Source organism: Acyrthosiphon pisum, chromosome X (genome assembly GCF_005508785.2).
Source record: "Acyrthosiphon pisum isolate AL4f chromosome X, pea_aphid_22Mar2018_4r6ur, whole genome shotgun sequence".
Lineage (NCBI taxonomy): Eukaryota > Metazoa > Arthropoda > Insecta > Hemiptera > Aphididae > Acyrthosiphon > Acyrthosiphon pisum.
The window spans coordinates 27,561,264-27,575,563 of NC_042493.1; the positions used below are offsets into that span (position 1 = coordinate 27,561,264).

Sequence of the window (14,300 nt, forward strand, 5' to 3'; positions counted from 1 at the left end):
ATGTCCGACTTTTTGTGGAGGGTCAACACGTCACGTTGACGAAACTCCATTGTCGTAAAAAGTTCGTCATGTATTTATGTTTAATGAATCGCCTAGCTGAATGCCATTATGACTTTTAAAAGTTTTCTCGGAGGATTTATCGCGAAGTAGTAAAAACCTAACAAGCGGCATAGTTGTAAAAACGTAATCAAAGCGACAAGCTTGTGGGAACGGCACTATTATAGTTTTGGTAATAATATATTATGTTGCTGCTAGATGGTGTTCGTGTATGTCCTGCACAAATATCGAGTACTATATTTTATGATGTCGAAGTCTGATAGTTTGACGTTTATTTGCTATTGACAATAAATTAATCTAAACCACGTACATTATACTGGAAACTGTAAAAATCCAACCCAATTAAAAAATATATAATATGTAAGCTACTACAATACACCCGGAAATTAATCATGTCAGTTTAGAGTATATGTTATAGCATACTTGATTCGTGTAAATTACCACTCGTAAAATGATTATTGTTTTTTTTTTTTTTTTTGGAACAATTTAATAACATCTCCACCAAAATATGTAGCTATAGTGACTTTTTCAATAGCTATGAGTTATAACCCTGCAATAAATAATTGAATAATCAAGTATTCAATAGGGTCATTAATCTATAAACGCCGCGCCAGTAAAAACATAAAACATAATATTGTACGTATAAAAAGTGTACGATTTTCAATAATATTAACATATCATTTGATTAAGTCATTCGGAGTCGATTAATATTTCACTCGTTATGCTGAGGTCGGTTATACCGATACACTTTCAATTACAAACAAACAAATTAATCCACGTTCAAAATCACAAGGCAATACTCCCTAACCCAATCATATTTCATAGGCGCATGCATTTATAATATTGTAGTACGCCCATCAATATACACATAGCGTTCTATTAATTTTCTTATTATTATATATATATACTGTATGAAAATCACTCTTGACCTTTTCCGTATGGATAATAAAAGGACGACAGTGCTTATTATTAGCGAGTTATTTAGTTGATTTAATTGGATTTGATTTTATTTTATTTTATCAACTGAACAGTGTTATAATATTAAAACAATAACAATTAACTATTAATTTTCAATCTAGGTAAAACATTTTTCATACAACTCACGCCAGCATTGATATTTCCTTTTGCTTATAGCTATTATGAAAGAAGTCTTTCAACTGTGTCGCGTTATCGTGTATTCGTACACTATACTTTACCGAGGACACGAAGTGTCTATTGTAATATATAATAACCTAAATAATAATATATAATAATCTATAATAATATGTAAAGGTAGTTTACAGTTGTTTACAGTATTACAGTGTGCCGATTATGGATTAGCTATATGTCGTAAGGTGTAAGTTAGGCTCAGTTAACGTGTTTGAACCCAAACGTCATTTAACGTTTTTAATATCCACTTTAAAAAAACAAAAAAAAAATAAAATTTTGTTTTTGTTTCGTTTCGTTTCCAATAAGGTTTATATTATTATGAATACAAATCGGGATAAAAATGAAAAATTTTATCATGAAATACCTAACAAATTAATTAGGGATGGGCCGATACTAAAACCGATATTTGAACCGATACAAAAAAAAAAACCAAATCTATCAGCATAATAGCATTGATTATAAATTGTAATAGTTAAATGTAAAATGATAATATTATTTCGGTTGATAGTATCGGTGATATTTTAATATCGGTTCATTGTTTATGCTGAAAATGTTGGTTTTCAAATATATCGGGTATCGGTTTTTTATCGGTGCATATATCGGAATATCGGGTATCGATAAAAAGAGGTATCGGCCCAACCCTAAAATTAATATATTGCTTAAAAACAATGCAAGTTTTATTCAAAAATGTATTGAAACATTTACAGAAATTAATTCATTGTATCTTGGTGCAGATTTGTTATTTAAAATATTGAAATAAATATTAAAGAAAATGTATAAATTATCTCAACCTAATTATTATGAAATTTAAAAAATAAGAACATTCTTAACTATGTGTTTTCTCGTTGATTGTTTTGATGTGTAATTGAATTTGTTAAGAGAACCTACTTCTAAATTATTCAATAATTTAGTAGCTAAGTCCTTTTTTACGTTTGCAAAACGTATATTTAATTTAAATATCTGATTTTATCAAATGTACCTATAATGCAGGTTGCACAATAAATTTGATTAGCTTTATTGATTTCGATATTTGTTATACAAATACACATAAAAAAAACAATACAAATTACATATTAAAAACCTTTTCTAAATTAAACCGCTTTTAAAATTAAATATAGGTAAACAATATTTGATTTTTTTTTAACTTCAAAGTCAACATCAATAAACGAATGAAATAAAACAAGATGAAGAAGTTATAAGAAAACACCATTATAATATCATTAACGTTCTTTTCTCTGTTTCTCTTAGAGAAAAATATAAACACACAGAGGCATATTTGTATGCCCCCATCAATAAAATTGATCTATTATAGAAATACCTATACAAGGAAATTATTAAAAGTACCAACTACCTATTTTTCCGAAAATGTAACTCACTATTTATTTATTAAGACACAATATAATAATATTGTATACGATTCGTAGGAATTAATATAAGTGATGATATGACATTCAATAAAGACTTATTAGTTATTTCTTATTAACCTCATACTACCTAGTTTTTGCTTATATTGCCTACACTATAGTAATAGGTAATCAATTACATAATACTATATGGAATACCTACTATAATATTTTACAGTATGACATGTGGTAGGTAAACCTTTACATTTTCGTTATTTTTAACATCAAACGTTTATTAAAAAAAATGTATATGTATTTACGATATTTTTTTAATTGCTCGAAGAAAAACATAAGGAACCTTGCATTACAGTTTTTGACCAAACTTCGAAAAATAAAGTAAGACTATATCTAAAGATGGAAAAACATAAAAATTAAACGTCAACAATAAAAAAACAATAAGAAAACAACAGTCCCATAAGATTTCAAGTAAAAATCTTCTTTTAATAAAAGCATATTTAAGTCAATAAAATAACGAAGGTATTTTTTGCACAGAATTATGTTTAAAAATTGTAATACATTTATTATTTGAATATTTAAATTATACTTATAAAGTATATTATAGCAAATATTTTACATTTTTTTTGAGACATATTATAGCACATATTTTACATACTTTTAAGGCATATATTTTTCTTGCTTAAGTCTAGAGCCCTGCTTTTAAGTCAGTACCGACGTATCGTATGGAACGGTGTGAATAGGGTCGTGGTATAAATACCTTAAAATAATATTGAAATATTTTGAAAATGATTATACCTATATAGTATATGCGAGTAATAATTTAATGTTTATAGTTTCTAGTAGACTATATAACAAAAATCGTCAAAGGAAAAATGTTACTTTGAATTGTGAACAGCAATTCTTATCAAGATATAAAAATTAAATGTGTCAAACTTTTATTAATTTATTAATGTAAGAAAAACTTATTTGGAACCTACTACCTAGAATTAAAATTAAAGCATTAAAATTTAGTTGACAAATTGATTTTCAATTTTTTTTTAATGGGTGAATTTAATCAAAATATTAACTTTACAAGGTTATAAAAAAAGACTTCAATGTATTTTCAATAGAATGTTTCAACTGGTGTAAGACAACTTAAAATAACACTAATAAAGAACTTTTATTAAACTATCAAACTTGTTAACCAAAAAAAATTAATTTAAAACATAGAAAAAAGAAACAGTAGACAATTTTAAATCTATATATATATAAAGAGATTGATAATTAGAATATAAATACATAGTAGCCTGTAGGTACCTATCTTATCGTAAATGAGTATTACGTCTGTAATAAAAAGGCCTCACCTGTTTAAAAATGAAAAGAAATAAACATGTATAAATAGCTAAAATATATTTTAAATAATTAAGAAATGCTAATAATATATACTAACAATTGGTGAAAACTTGAAGTATCTATAATTTATTTTCTTGAAAATGTTTGTTTCATAGATATTCCCGATTTTTTATTATAGCTTATAATTTTTTTGGATTGTTAAATGTATCTATTTAACTATAAACCACATTCAATGTTAAATAATAAATTACATTTTCTGCTCAAAAACGTGAAAAAATAAAAATAATACACAATACACAATTGTAGAACCAATACCAATTTTTCCGTTCTGAAATAATTTATACAGGCAAGTTTAAATAATTTAAAAGTTAATTTTTTTACAAGTGAGGACATTTTTAATTAGAATTTATAAAAATTCAATTTTGTTTTAAGAATCTAAAATTCAATAAAATGTACAATCAAAATGCAATAACCCTTTAAACTATATTATGAAAATAATTGTATGTACGCATAAGTGTTTTGAGTTTAATTGGGGCACATAATTGCTTTTACAGTTCTCACAAAAAATATCATGACTTGAATTTTTAATACAAAGAATAATTATTATAATACAATTCCAACCTAATATAAACAACCTAATGGAAATTATTATTCATAAATTATTTTTATTAAATCGTATAAGCACATTAGATTTAAATGTACGACAAATAAAAGTAATAATACCTATGTCATTATTCTGTGGGTAAAAAAACTTAGTACGACAAGTGCCAAAACCTTAGTCTCTGTACCATACCCAGCTTAATATTTTTGTAAATATATACATGGTACTTAATTTATTCAAACAGTTTCTACGAATAAAGAGGTAAGCAGCATGAAAATAATTGAAATATGTGAAGAAAATAACATAAAAATTACTTAGTGAATTGTAGTACACACTACACAGTACCAACACTATTTATCAGGGAAAATGTTAATAAAATAAACGTTATGTCTACCTACTTCACTACCTACACCTATTATACATAATATTATACACTTTATTATTTACGTTTTTATTGAAAACCATATTTGTATAAGGTCTACTTTATAATACCAACATAAACATTTGATAAGCATAGTAAAAATTAAAAATTATACAACTAGGTACCCAATATCTTTCCCTAATCATGTAAAAATGTATTTAATTTTTAAAAATGCAGTAATATAATAATACAGTGTGTGGTCTCACTGTGAATAACTACTAATGAACTAATATATTCGTTTACCACCTGCAATCTAAACTTTAAAACTTATACATACAATACTTTAAATACTTAATAATATTATTATTCATTCTTTAAAATATTTTGAATTTATATAAATAATTTATAGAGTTTGAACATTTTAGATACATCCTTTTCAAAAACGTGAAAATAATATACAGGTATATTCCCATTATTTTTAACGTTATTGTTTTTAACTTTTTCGAATGATGATACACATTTTTAATTCCATATACCTACCAAAGCAAATACCTAAATATATTAGTATATAAAAATCAAATTTTGAAAGAATTGATTTGTTGTAAGTACCTACTCATAACTAAAGTTTAGATGAGTGAAGTGTCCAGTGTCACAGGGACCACCAAAAATTTTGATCCACTGATGATCTTAACTTTAAATGCTTGATTATGATAAGACAAATATAAGGAAAATATTGTGGTTTCAAAAATGTTGTTTTCTATAGGTAATTAATATAAATTATACAGGTAGATTTAGTAGGTATATATAAAAAAAAATATTTTAAAAACGTTAATACTCTTTGAAATAATAATGAGTGCTAATACTGTTAAAAGAATCATTCAGTATAATATAAATAATTTATGGTATACAGTGTACAGAAATAATTGTCCCAAATAATATTTCAAAAATACTAATTAGAAAAGTCATTAACGAGAACATACACAAATATACACTATTCATTATTGAAGCATATAATACTGAACTTGAATTAAACAATCTGTAATATAGATTCAAATGTAAAAGCGTTTTTGATGTTTTAAATTTTTGTTTATGTTAAAATTATAAATTATACACATGATTTTAAGTGAGAAACGTAGTTTTTGGATTTTCTATATGCAACCGTTTAATTTGTTTTTTGATAGTAATTAAGTTAAATAATACTTTTGATTGAAATCAGAAAACCCAATGAAGCAGACTTTGGGCGCTATAGCAAGGTTAGCTTATTCACGTAATTTTAATCAAAATCGGAAATTAATTTACCAACTTCGCAAAAGTATCTTGTATAACTGGTGCATTGGTAGAGACTTTATATTTTACAAATTAATTAAAATGTATATAAATATATTATTAAAAACTAATTTTTAAGTAGGTATTTGATTTCTATTTATAAAAATATAATGTTAAAACGATTAACGATATCAAAAATGCATAAAATAGTTCAGAAAGATCGGAAATGAGTTATAGGTAAAGGAAACAGCTAACAAGCACCCCCCTCCCCAACGTGCATACAAAATTTTAATTACGCCTATGGTGTTTAAGAAAATACGTAATGAACCAAAATTATTAGAATGTCAAAATATACATCTAGAAATATATATAAGTCAAATTTTGAACATTTTGTAATTTACATAAAATAATAATATGAATACACAATAAAGAAAAATGTGTTTTAACGTTAGTCATGCACTGTAGCTTATAGGTACATTTTACTACAGTAATCATAATATTAAAAGGTTCCCCAGACGTCATGTTGATAACCGCATATTTTCTTAGTGAACATTCGATATTAAATCTGACTCACTAAATAGAAATGTTTTATGATGGTATTAAATACCTGGGTTTCAAATTTCAAAAATGTGCAAATTATGCATATTTATTACTTACATATGTTTGTTTCTATAGCGTACTCCATAATGCAGATATGCTTACTACAGTCAATTTTTAATTTGTTTTATGCTTTAGTTTTGTTTTCGGAGGGCTTGTGTTATTTTGTTACCACCAATAGGGTACTGTAGGTAATCTAAAGTTACCGTACCTACAAGTTAAATAAACTCTAACGATATAAAACATTAACGAAAATGACACTTCCTATATAAAATTATATTTATTACACAACATAATAATATAGTGCCTACGTTTTAGATGTTAAAATTTAGACGTTTTGAAGAAACTAAACCTGTGATTTACAGTATATTTTATAGTAAAAACAATATGATAATATATTATAGGAAACAGGCTTACCTAAGTAATAACTTTTTATTTTTAAAATATATTTTTTTTTATATTTTATAGGATACCGCTTAAATGTTTTCAAATAGTTTATAAAGAACATACTCATTACTCATGTCTCATTATATTCCGAACATTTATCAAACATTGTACCTAAGTTATTGCAATAACCTATACTTACTTTCTAGCTTCTACTGAGTTATCTAATAACAGAAAATAATAATTATAAAAGTACTAGTTTTATTTAATAACATGATTTATCTATAGGTTAATATTATAGTCTATATTAGTACTATCGATGAATAATAAATAATAAAAACGCGGTAAACGCACGAGGTATATCAGCTGTTCTGAAATAGTGCGCCAAACAAAATATACTATGCTTGAACGCCTTGCGTGGTAGGTGGAGCCACCGAACGCATGTTTGTTTAACGTGGAATCTAGTTAGTAGGTAATCACTATTATATACAAATAAAGGTTATAGGTAGTTATTATATTGTTTAGATTTCCTTGAAAAGTTATAATGAATATGATCGTAGTAGGTAGTATAAGGGGAAAAATATATTTATATTATAATGTGTGTATTATGGAAATGTATGCGTGCGATACTTTAAAAGATTCTTGAGGTGATCAATCAGACGGTGCCTTACTAAAGGCCTTACAGTAAAATTAACTGAAGTCCCAAAAAATATTAATCCGCAACTGTACACATTTCTTATATTACAAAATTTAACATTATGGCGACTTATAAAATATCAGTAATTCCCTATTAGTAGTGATATAAATTGTCAATGTAGTAAATTGGAAGTGACGTGAATAAATTACTTTGGTAGAAAAATAGGTCTAAAGTGTCATGCACAGCAATTGCATAATATAAAAATTCGAAAACTTTATGTTGTAACTTTGAAGAGTTTTTTGTACGATTTTCTCAGTAATTACTAATTACCACTTAATCTAAGCGTAAAGAAGAAGTAACAAATATAGTGGAAATGTTACTTTTAAATTTTTACAAAAATTAAACACCCCATTATAAACTATCTGTCGGCCTGGTTTTGGGTGAGCGTAAAACTCGTCTGACTTTAAACACCCGGCGCAGTATCTTTATCCTGTTAAATTTCTTTAAATATTAAACAACCCTAAATAACACATTTGAGTATAATATAAATACATTTAAAATATCTAACATGCATACGAAATGAATTGTTTATTGTACTTTCTAAAGACTAAAAAAACTCTTTTTGCATCAAATGTTATAACCACCAATTTTTCGTGTGCACCCTTCACTATTTTTGTATGATGGCTGCATATAAATACTATAATATTATCTTAGCGTTATATTAAAAGTTAATAAATCATAAACACAATAATTCAATATATAGGTACACATTAGAGCACGGACCGGGAAAGCCCGACCTGGCCCAAGCTTGGATCGGACCGTGCCATAATATAAATATTTCGGGTTGGTTATGGGTGGGAATAAGTGAGATCGTAGTATTTATCTTCGGAGTGGGTCGGCAAAAATAAAAGTAACTAACTTAAGTAAAACAAGTGTAATCGGTGTTCACAAAAAATAAACTAAATTTTAGTCATATTTTTTTTTACACCACTTTAATATATGCTAACTCGCTCACTGATAGTAGTCAGTGTCAATACTATATAGGATATACATTATTTAATATAAATTACGAAAGGACCTGGTCGGGTTGGACTTAAAAAAATGTATTACGGATCTGGCCTGAGTTGTGACATTTTTAAAGTTTCTTTCGGACTAGGCGGGTCAAAAAAAAAGGCCAGTGCTAATCTCTAATACAAACATCACCAAATTATAAATATAAATTATTATTATAAATTATAAATATTATAGATAACGTAAAAAAAATAAATAATGTTTACCTATAACATAAAAAAAGCAAAATTCACAATATAAATTTAATAAAAGCTGCAACACAATAAAATAAAGAACATAATATTATATTATGCATGGAATAGTGGGATTCTTTTGATAATACGATTGTGTAACTACACGAGGATAAAATATCGACAAATACATGGAATACACAGAAAGTTTTAGGTTTACAGTATTTTATAAGAAGTTGTTTTATAAATAAGCACAAAAGAAGCAATACAACTGTTTAAGGCAAAAAAAAATTTTTTTTTTTTAATATATCCATGGAGTATTATGGTGATATTGAGTATTAGGCATTTCCAGAGATACACATTTTTTTGCCGTTATAATGTTAAGAAACTGCAAGCAATATAATATTATTACAATACACATCGGAGTTACCAATACCTAGCGTATCATATATCGAGAATGTACTATATTATCAATTTGTTACATTAATGACATCATCGAGAGGTTGTTATTGAGTTTCAGATTGTAATACTCTTTTCCAAATACGAAACGTGTACGAAAAAATTAAGAACTAAGTTGTATCAAATAAATATTATTATAGTAGCACGCACCTATAGGATTATAGTTATTATAATAGTATTATTATTATTACCACAATGGGCTGAACACTAAAATTAATAATTGCATCATCCGTAATTGCCCTCGACGCCACCGGTGCCTGCTGCATATTGGGAACGGTATAGTCTTTACAAAGGCAACAAGTGACGAAAGCAAAGGCCGGTCGCGGGGGTTGATTTATGTAGGTCACACCGGGAGCTGCATTAGCAAGGTTGAATCCTGCACCGATGCTACTACCGCTGCAAGCATATTCCCGCCCTCGCAACCACGTATATATATATTATATATATATAATTTGTATTTACGGCCAACACCAACAACGGGATACAACCACCCCCTACTGCGTCGACGCCACGCCGCCGCTGCCACCACCCCTATTACCATGTATTCTAAAATTATTATTAATATTATATATATATATATATATATACGCAAAGTTGTGTTTCAGTGCTATGACAAAATGTATACAATGTATGTACAGCGCCCCACCATCCACCATGCCGGAAAAAAAACCATCTAGCTTAATAATTATATTACAAACATAATATTATAACTGACCATCATCAACTATTGTTGTTATTATAAGGTATCTATACATTTATATATGGCAGCAAACAATGCAGGGTTGTGCTCAATATTATTATATTATGCATTATTGACGAATAGTAAAATAATACCATTGTAACAATAATTGCAATTTCGACGCAAAGAGCAGTAAAAAAAATATATATATTTATTTATCGGTCTAATGCGAAAATACTCGATGGTGACCGCAAACGGGGCAATATCAAATAAAAAAAAAAAACTACCGTCGGCATAAATTAACCGCTTTCGGAATGACCATTATTATTATTATTATTTGTTTTATCGACCGATACAATTTTTGGAGACAAATACCGCACGCATTTTAGTATTTAAAAGAAACAATTTTAATCGTAATATTATACCGTTAAATAAAAATATAAAATATGGGAGGTAACGCGTGTAACCCCCCAAATAATATTATCTGGTATTGGTTACCGATAATATCTACGTTAACAAGTAATTTGTGTGCAACAGTGAAATATAAAAACGAAACCAAATTGAAGAGTAATAATAATAATAAGCCAATGCACTAAAAAAAAAAAAAGCAATAAAAGGTAAAGACATGGTCAAAGGCAGCAGGTGCAACGATCGTTGTGCTGTTGTAGACGGCAGCGCCGAGATTACCAACAGCTACCAAGATCGACATTCCGCTGGGGAGGCCGCTCGTAAAATATTATATTATAGTGTGTCGCAGTTGTTATACCCGGCTACTGTGTTCGTATGGTATAAGTAATGCGATGTTGCCGATTCGTCGAGACGATTTGCAGCTCGGTATAATTGTGTACGGCAAAATTTAAAATAAAATAAAACTTATCAATAATTATTATTATCATTATAACCGTGATATCAATACAATATGGACGAGCATTACGAATATTATAATACGACTGCTGCTCCTCAGTGCTCACTCCGAATTATCATATTTGACGGTCGATAATTATAATTATTGTTATACTATGCTATGCTTCAATGTAGGGGTGGGGAATTGTGTTCCGTGTATTACATCACTATTGCGGTGTACAAAAACCTACCATACTGCATAAAATTTGTGTTTCGACTGAAAAATAAAATCACATTGCGACCGACGACGGAACGAACGGCGAAATATAATAAAAGACGCGTACTCAATGAAACATGAAACATAATATGAAATGTGTCACGGAATGTAATGATTTCCGTATACAATGTTGTTCAATGGAAGAGATTAACAGAATTTATTTTTTTTTGAAAGTTTATATAGTATTATTATAATGTTATGAAAAATATTTCAATTCATATAATATTAATAGTAGGGATAATAATAAGCACCTATTGTAATTATTTTTCACTTGCAACGGAGTTCGCATATTATGTACACCGATTTTCTTTAATTTCCACGTTCTTGCATGGACGACTCGAAAATATCTAATATAACCTACTGTTTACCTATTATTTACATGCCACTGCTGTTCTTATATAAGTCACTAAAATCAATATTATACACGACATAAACCACTGAAATCTGATATGTTACATTATGTTACATAATAGAATGTATAAGTAATTTATTGTGCTCTTATTGTGAACCGTATCTTGGTTATGAAAATGATCAGATATTTTCTTATCACGCTAGTGGCACATGCAACGGCAGATATCATACATACTGCATCATAGTATTAAATATTAATATGCAATAGAAATAATTATTACTAACATTATTAATTATTATTATTATTAGTAATGCACTAACGAAAATAGTTTCAAAAATACAACCGAAGTAAGTTCAAAGTACAATTGGAAATAAATGCAATCGCTATTGTTATAATTGTTAAAAGATTAAAAAAAAATCAAAACCTTCGTTAAAAAAAATATTTACATTGAAGGTGCATATTTTTTATCGTTACCTCTGTTCAATTAAACAAAAAAACGGTATACGGTTGATAGATATCGTTATGATTAATGAATTATAATATTATAATAGGTATAATTATATAAACATTGAAAAGTATTGCAGATGATCAATCATTCGTAATCGAATCGTTTATTTATTTATATTTATATAATATAATAATATATAATAGGTAAATTAGGTATATAAGAAACAGGATTGTGACCACGATTCAACAGATGTCATAGTATACTTGGGTATTATAACATAATAATATATCAGTACAAATATTTCAATATGACAAAATGATGTGCTCAAATAACAAAAGTTTCCAACGCTATTCGATTATTTACCAAAGCTTCGCTGAAAAGTAAAATAAAACCGCAAATCGCAATATATTATTATCAAGTGTTGATGTAATTGATTATTATGTAATTTCATTAGCGGACATAAACTTCATAACTGTTAAGCGGAACTGACACCAGTGTACAAAATTAAGTATAACAAAATGGAACAATGCAATATTCCGATTAATCGAGATACCGAAACCCAAGTAGTTTATAGCGCACAGTTCTAGTAAACGCAGAAATTAAAAGTGAAATGTTTTAATTTTCGAGTATTGAAAGGAATTCGTATTAATTACAATGGATAATAAAATTAAATAAATTCTCAAAAAGCAAAAGTACATCATTAGATGGTTATCTAAATTCCGAAGATTCCGTATTACAACTGTTTAAAATATAAGGCGAGTAGAGTGCAAGGGAATTTTCTTTAAATTATTATGCGTAAACCTAAAATAAAACCACCGTAAAATGAAATGGTTTTATTCAAATTATTTGTAATCATCAAGACTATTCAAAACGGATAATAACGTACACGGGGGCATTAGGAGGGGCCGTTTCCTAAATTTATTTTAATAGGTCGAATGTAATAATAATAAACATGTAAAATATATTTGGTTTTCTGTTGACAGTTATGTAATAATTTATTCTCTTACCTAAATCGGATAAAGCAAAAAATCATTCTTTGATAAAATATTGTTTGTACGCACCGATAAAAATGAGCATAGTAAAGCCCATATAAAACACGCATATAATATCAGTGATAATAATATAATGGATAGGGTTTTTTTCTTTAAATATTGAAGGGGTGTAAAATAACGTTGAATCGACAAGGTAATATATAATAACAATAACCACAACAAAAACCGTTTATAACCATTGAGGAAGAAAGAGCTATATTTTTCATAAACATTCGTTTTATCGATTATTATTACCGTGTGGCTATATATTTATTATAAACTCTTGAAGAACCAATTTATTCTTTTTTGTTCTCGTATTTACCTTCTCCTATTGCCGTATTGGAGGCAAGTGTACGGCCAAACCCCAGGATGTACATTTTTTGATTATTTTGTGCATTATTGTTTTCATTACGATGACTATTGAATAATTAAATTACCAAATTGCAACTATGCATACAAATACCATCATCGCGGACTAAGATTAGTTAGATATCATAGTCATCATCAAAGCCATGGATATTTAAAAGACATGGTCACATAAAAGAACCATTTGAATATTTACAACCAGTATGACGATGATGAACAGTATACCTAATATTATTATTATTATCGATCTAATGGAAAATACAATAACAAGGGGCGCACATCGACCGCGTTTATACCTTTATCCGAGTTTATCGTTTATCATAAAGGAAAAAAAAGACTTTAAGTGAGTGACGCTCTGCTGTACAGTAGGTTACAGTGGGTCATTGTAAAAGATTTTTTGGTTACAGAACCAACTACTTACTTTGTTTTAAATTTTGTTAAATGTCAACAATTAAAATAAATAATAAATAATATATTAATTAGAGTATAATTATTGAATATTTAGAGTTTGTTGGGGTAAGGGGCTTTCTATCCGGGGATATTTTATTTCGGGCTTTTTTTTGCCTAGATTGATGTGACTATGGTCATGTGAGGTTAAGCCTGTTGGTTACGCAGTTTTACATACTAAATATATTAAATTTGTAATATATTATTATAATTTAATGATAGCTACTCTGTTCAAAATAATGTGCACTATAAAATTTAAACCAAAGAGAAACTGCAACCCTAAGTACTCTCCTCTCGCAGAAAAAAATATATAATCCATGAATTGACCGGGATCATCGTTTTACTTTTTTTTAGGGAGGGGGGGTTGTTAGCTAATTATACATGTTGCCGCTGGGAATGTCCACCCTACCTA

General features: G+C 27.8%; 1 protein-coding gene across 2 annotated transcripts in view; it reads right to left on the reverse strand.

Moving 5' to 3' along the window:
* Positions 1–14,300, reverse strand: part of LOC100163919 (domeless 2) — a 103,036-nt gene that overhangs the window by 28,094 nt on the left and 60,642 nt on the right. The gene's annotated exons all lie outside the window — the stretch shown is intronic.